Raw genomic sequence first — 7,500 nt, 5'->3', positions numbered from 1 at the left:
TCCGGCCTGAAACGCGCACAGATTGTGCCACTTTGCCGCGACATTGGCCAAATGCGCGCTTTAATCACTTTTACCTGCCGTGCTCTGCCTGGTCATTATTTTCGCTCGGTGCTAAGCGAATTTCATAACAAAGTTCGCCTTTTATTGACTTTGTAACTTTATATATCAGATGATAGGACATTTCTCTCCTTTTTTGAAGTTAGTGTATTACTATCATTATTATCAACATTATCATTATTGTTATCATAATCATTACCATTACAATCATTATCATTGTTATTACTATCATTATTATTATCATTATCCGTATCGTTATTATGTGCGTTTATTTCATTACTAATTTATCTATCTTTTTAAAATGTTTTATTATTTCGAGTGGCCGTAGGTTAGTATTCAAACAGGGTGTTTCATGATATTCTGCCATTCACTTGTTTTCGTATCATGCTACTGTTATCAACACTATGAAGTACGAAGCGAATAGTAGAAGATAGGGGAGAGATGATAACAAAAATAAGAAAAATCGTTAATTTATATGTTTATGTATATATACTTATATATACAGGTATACGCATGTGTATATGTATCTGTACTTGTATATATACGCACATATATACATACATATACATACATACGTACATACATACACACACACACACACACATATATATATGTATATATATATATATATATATATATATATCATATATGTATATATATACATATACATATATATACATATATATGTATATATATATAAATATATATATAAATATATATATATATATATATATGTATATATATACATACATACATATATGTATATATACATATATATGTATATATATACATAAATATATATATATATATATATATATATATATATATATATATATATATATTTAACCACACACACACGCGCATGCCCGCGCGCGCACACACACGCACACGCACACGCACACCCACACGCACACGCACACGCACACGCACACGCACACGCACACGCACACGCACACGCACACGCACACACACACACACATACTCATATTCATTTTTTATTAAGTTAATAGTTGTACACATTTGTTTTTATAAAGAGAAACAAACTAATCGGTTCAGGGTTTACAGTTATCGCACACGAGAATGAAGGGTCACTCAGGGCACGAGGCTCTACTGGTTCCGCAGGACATGGTCTACTTTTGAGCTATTAAGGATATTTCAGCTCAGGGCATTATGGCAACAACTGAAGCAGTGAGTAACCATTATTTATAAAAAAAATAAAAATAAAAAAATCTTCAGACCTACTAAGTTTTGCTCTACATAGAGAGGCATATAAAGGAATATACACACGTTGCATTTTCCGACGATTGTTAAGAAGAAAATGTTTCCATGAGAATTATGATGAAAAGAATATGTTCATATATTTATAATTCATATTCCGCTTGTAAAAAAGCAGAAAATATGCAATGAAAAGATACATATAATCAGAAATTAAGCTATTGACATATTTAATATTACAAACTCCTGTCCACACTAAATATACAGTAATCTAATTCCCAATCAGTACAAACAAATTAACATATTTTCAAAACATTCACATGAATTCTGTTCAGCATTATTTAATTAGAAAGAAAATCGAATTATATATACATATTAGGTTAGGCTTAATTAAGTGAAATGTGATGAAGTCATACCTATTTGGCTAGGGTTGATGAAGTGAATTGATGTGAAATGAAGTGAACTAATGTGAAGTAAGGTCAAGTCATGTGTATTAAATCCTTTGTGAAGTGGAGTGAGGTTTGGCTAGATGAAGTGATGTGAGGTGAGATGAAGTTATATGTTTTAGATTAGGCTATATGAAGTGAACTGAAGTGAAGTCATATGTATTAGGATAGGCGAGATTGAGTAAAGTGAAATGATGTAAAGTGAGGTCAAGTTACATGATATCGGGTGAAGTCATACTAGTTTAAGCTGGATGAATCAAAGTGAGCTACAGTCTTATTAGGTTAAGTTAAATGAGGTGTGAGTGAAGTGAAGTGATGGTACATGTATTAGAGTGATTAGGTCGTCTGACTGTGTTATATTAAGTCATGCGTATAACGTTTGGCTGAATGAAGTGATTATGTCTGACTGGATTAGCTGAAGTCATCCGCATAGGTTAAGTCTGATAGAAATAAGTATGCAAAATGAGGTTGGTATATATAGGGTGAGTTTAAATTGTATGTTACATGGGACTTAAACTCACCCTATGCTTACCTTATTACATTAGGTAAAGTGACGAGATGTTATATGAAGTGAGTCTTATATATCAATTGTGTTATTTGGATTTGATGATAACAATCATTCCGCCATATCAAGCATTTTTTTTTTTTTTTTTCAAAAAGAACAATTTGCCAGCAATTTGTTTGTAATGGTGTTCTCTGTTTTGCACCCCCCCCCCCTTCCCTTTCCTCTGAAAGTCATAATAGTGATATTATGACTATTTTTCCATTTTTTTTTTAGTGATACCCCTAAATTTAAACTATTTTAACTAACTGATTTTCCCCTCGCAGTTTTGGTGTTGAATTTCTGCTTTCTTGCTATTCGTTCCATCCTCCTTGTTATCTAACAGTGCCTAATCCTCGATTTGGCAATTAATCGACTTTACTATGTGTTTGCCTTTGAAATATTCCCTGCATTTTGGCAGTGTGGTTTACGATAGCAATGTAATTACGAGAATTTGTCAATGAAATCATCTTTTATGACTAATGAAATAAATGTTTAGAAATTTCTTTTAAACCTTTTTTTCAAATTCATTAATTAACTCCATCTGTATAGATTTACTATATTTTAACCTATGCATTTATAATTTGAAATAGCCCCATGGCAGAAAAATCACAGGTTGCTAGATACAGCCTACCAGCCCGGTCGGCGCCAGCGGAACACGAGCCTCACAAAGCGTGAACGAGGAGTTGCTGAGATGACTTTCCTCACAAGGCACAGCAAAGCAGGGTTCCATAGAAAACATGTTCAGGTGCAACATGAGACCATATGATTTCCCTGAATAAGGTGTTCTTTCCCCAAACTACGCTACTGATCAAGCTATGCGTATGAGTCGCAGGTAATGTGCTGAGGTTAGGGTTTAAAGATGCTCGGAAATAATCTGTAAGAGAAAATGTTTAGTAATAGTAGAAGAAACCAGGCCAAAGTACAACAAAATCCTGTGCAGTCATTATCCAATTCTCTGACAGGACATCAAATCAAATTCAGACCAAATTGTTCGACCTTGTTGATGTGAGGGTGGAGGTTTTATTGAAATGATGAACACACGGAATAGAAATGATATTCTAATCAGCAATTTCATTGGCTTCGTATTGACATCAGAGGCCAACATTATGCTGTTTCTAGCAGACTATTAACTAATTTTCCTTAGTTAACTATTATAAACTATATCTGTTGCTCTATTCATATGTGGAACTTTACGGCATATTCACTCTATTTCAAAAAATGCTAAAAGACAGCATGTTTTGTTATTTCAAACCACGCAAGCTCTCGCATGGTTGCCAGACACACGTGAATATGATATCTTAATTTTCATGGTTACATTTGACCATAGCTGTAACTTTAATATGCTCTTTCATAGAAAATCCCCTCCATTCATATGAAGGCTCAAGATTTTGGCAACATCTGCTCTCATTGGCATTTCCAAACCCAATCTTAATGAAAATCAAGAAAAATAAGTGTCTATCATTAACAGCTATTGCGTCTTCGATACACAGCAGAAGTCCATGTAGCTGGGTACATGAATTAGAAGCAACTACAGAAACTGGATTTATAAAAAAAACACTAAATAATAATAATAAAGAAAATAAAACACGATTTTTAGTTTCAGTGTACATAATCTGTTTGTCGTTTATTTAGTACTTGCTGGATATTTTTGTTTCAAATCATAATTTTGATAAAATGTTTTGTAATGATTGTATATACCACCACTCGTATGGCTTTTTGTTGGTGTTAATATTGTTACTGATAATATTACTTTCTATTGCTAATACAGTACATGTAATGTTACAGCCTTACAATTCTATGTGAATACATGAAGGTTGAGAAACCTTCGGAATTTACATGATGAAGAATCGGAAAAAAAAAAAAAAAAATCCAGTGATAATGATCGTTTTCTGTATCTAGTCGTGTTCTTTCCACCAATAACAATGCAGGGACAAATGCCAGTTCAAAATACGGAAATGTTGAATACAGATAAACGGCAGCCCCAGTTCTGTTTTTTTTTCCCTAAAGTACATTGTATCTTCTGTGCACGGCTCTTCTAGCCTCGAAGTATGACAGTTTGTGAATCATATAGGGCTAGGATTTCCTTCTGCATCCAGCAATACTCTCTGACGTAAGATCACTTCGTCTGGCGAAAAGTTAGCTCCAGAAGACTCTCTCCCCGCTCATTATCTTGGAAGAGCGACAGAATTTGCTTCTGTTCGAACTTTTAGCTGTTGTAATTATGTGTCAGTTTAGGTTGGTATAGCTAGATTACACACCGGGCTGACATGATCTCAACTGGCAGTTACTCCTTGTCGAGGGTGAGGATCTGCAAAGGGGTGTCCACTCAATCATGTCCTGCCTTTTGTTGGATTCTTTTAACCTCTCCCCCTTCTCTGAAAACAGGTTCTTGTTAAAAAAAAATCCTTTATCCTTGTTAAAATAGCTAGTAGCAAATACTGAAATATCTAACCCTGCTATCTTAATCCTCCAGATTTCCCTTGCAGTGTCCTCTTTGGCCGCCTCGGATGATTTCGTTGAAGATTTTTAATGTAGACGTTTAATTTATTTGCTGGTAAACTTGGTATTATTTTTCAGTCCTGTCCATGCTTACCATGCGCCCTCTTATAGCACTGATACCTTCTCTTTGGAATTCTGTCCTTCTTTTTTTGTAATGTTACATTCTACTATATGCTTTGAACTATTTGGAATAAAAGTTCGAAACGAACAAAACGTAAAAAAAAAAACATTTTACAAAAATTTCCATGTTGCTTTCTTAGGCATTGTCGACGCTGACCGAGGGAAAGGTAGCATGGGACCGCAATGTCAAAAGCACTATATACTCTAATTACAAAGTTTATAGTATAATTCTAAAGATAAGTATTATTCATTCGGTGGCAGGTCTCATGCACGTGCACCTATACAGACATATACAGAAAGAGAGAGACAGATAGATAGATATATATAGATAGAAGGATTGATGAATGGATGGATTGTATTAGTTCATACGCTGAACACGTTAACGATTTCTAAGTAGGGTTCCCCCCTTCCTCCTTGGGGAATCGGGGAATCGGAAACCTCGTCTTCAGCCCCAACTTTCCCACTTCCTCCTCCAACTGGGAGTTAGTGAACAGCCACAAATTTATGTGTTCTGTCCTGTAACCGTGGGTAAACTGTCATCGCATGCGGCCATGTTTGGACAGTATTTACAAATAGATGAAAACCGTGCTGAAGTGGTCTTCTTTCTCTCTATCTCCTCCCCTTTATTCCTTTATTCGTTCATTTCTTCTACGAAAATTTGTTTGCTACTTTCCGCAGATGTAATAGAGGTCACATACTGAGTAAAAATGAAAAATATTATTGTGGCAGTGTTGTACCTGATAATATTGGTTAAATTCACTGTTTAATATAGCAAATGTATGCATTTTTATAATCAGTGAAATGATTATGATAATAGTATTCTAGGATTTACCCTAGTCTGGCCTAGTCATTAGAATAACTAACCAATGAAAATGTGCGGAAAAAACAGCTATAGTTGAGTTTATCTGTGCCTCCTCCCTCCTCCCTCCTCCGCCTCCTATAGAGAGAGAGAGAAAGAGAGAGAGAGAGAGAGAGAGAGAGAGAGAGAGAGAGAGAGAGAGAGAGAGAAAGAGAGAGAAAGGAGAGAGAGAGAGAGAGAGGAGAGAGAGAGGAGAGAGAGAGGAAAGAGAGAGGAGAGAGAGAGGAGAGAGAAGAGAGAGAAAAGGAGAGAGAAGAGAGAGAAAAGGAGAGAGAAGAGAGAGAAAAGGAGAGAGAAGAGAGAGAAAAGGAGAGAGAAGAGAGAGAGAGGAGAGAAGAGAGAGAGAGGAGAGGAGAGAGAGAGAGAGAGAGAGAGAGAGAGAGAGAGAGAGAGAGAGAGAGAGAAGAATGAGAAAAGAGAGAGAGAGAGAGAGAAGAATGAGAAAAGAGAGAGAGAGAGAAGAATGAGAAAAGAGAGAGAGAGAGAGAGAGAGAGAGAGAGAGAGAGAGAGAGAGAGAGAGAGAGAGAGAGAGAGAGAGAGAGAGAGAAGAGAGAAAGAGAGAGAGAGAGAGAGAGAGAGAGAGAGAGAGAGAGAGAGAGAGAGAGAAAGAGAGGAGAAGAGAGAAGAGGAGAGAGAGAGAGAGAGAGAGAGAGAGAGAGAGAGAGAGAGAGAGAGAGAGAGAGAGAGAGAGAGAGAGAGAGAGAGAGAGAGAGAGAGAGGAGAAAGAGAAAGAGAGAGGGAGAGAGAGAGAGAGAAGAGAGAGGAGAGAGAGAGAGAGAGAGAGAGAGAGAGAGAGAGAGAGAGAGAGAGAGAGAGAGAGAGAGAGAGAGAGAGAGAGAGAGAGAGAGAGAGAGAGAGAGAGAGAGAGAGAGAGAGAGAGAGAGAGAGAGAGAGAGAGAGAGAGAGAGAGAGAATTATATATTATGCTTATATAGAACTATATAAGCATAATATATAGTTCTATATAAGCATATATAATTCTCACCTGTTGTGAGAATTATATATTATGCTTATATAAGATATTAATTACAGCAATAGATCCAGTCACGCCTCCTACATTCCAGACTACCTTGCCACGTTCCTTCCGCTGGGGACGTTTGGAAAATACCGACAGACCGGGATCGACTGCGCTACCGTGACGCCTGATTTCCACGCCTGTTCATACGTGTTGTGATATTGTTTATTGCTGTGACCATTGTGAAGTTGTGAATATATCTTTCGTACACCATAACGGCAGACTATCTGCGTTATGGAATAAACCTGTAACGTTCAAACCCTGTGTCTGGCATCACTCCCGATTTTGTGCTAGGTTTTCAGTTACAATAGACTAAGACAACCCTCACAGAGAGAGAGAGAGAGAGAGAGAGGATATAGCGAAAGTCGAAAAAGAGGAGGTGAAAGAGAGAGAGAGAGAGAGAAAGAGAGAGGCAGACAAGGGTAGAATGAATTAGAGATGTGATAAGAAGAGCAGTATCATTATTATTATAACATCAACCTAAAGTTTCATCACTGGTTGCATCATCCGCATCGTATCAGTTGTATCTTCGATTAACATTGCTTCATCATGGCTCATAAATATAGTTAAGGTGCATCTTCCTTGCTTCATCCAACGTGAGCGAATTTATTGGCTGTCTATAATTATTGTTAAAAAGTGATAATTCTTATTTTTTTGTAAGCTGTCACTGATCTTTGAAAAAAGACTGATAAGTGAACGTTAATATTATAAAAAAAACAACAATACAATGTTAATGCACTCCAC

Source organism: Penaeus japonicus, unplaced genomic scaffold (assembly GCF_977035675.1).
Source record: "Penaeus japonicus unplaced genomic scaffold, GWHDUDI00000001_assembly GWHDUDI00000027, whole genome shotgun sequence".
In the NCBI taxonomy this organism is placed as follows: Eukaryota; Metazoa; Arthropoda; class Malacostraca; order Decapoda; family Penaeidae; genus Penaeus; species Penaeus japonicus.
This window is presented reverse-complemented; position numbering follows the sequence as displayed.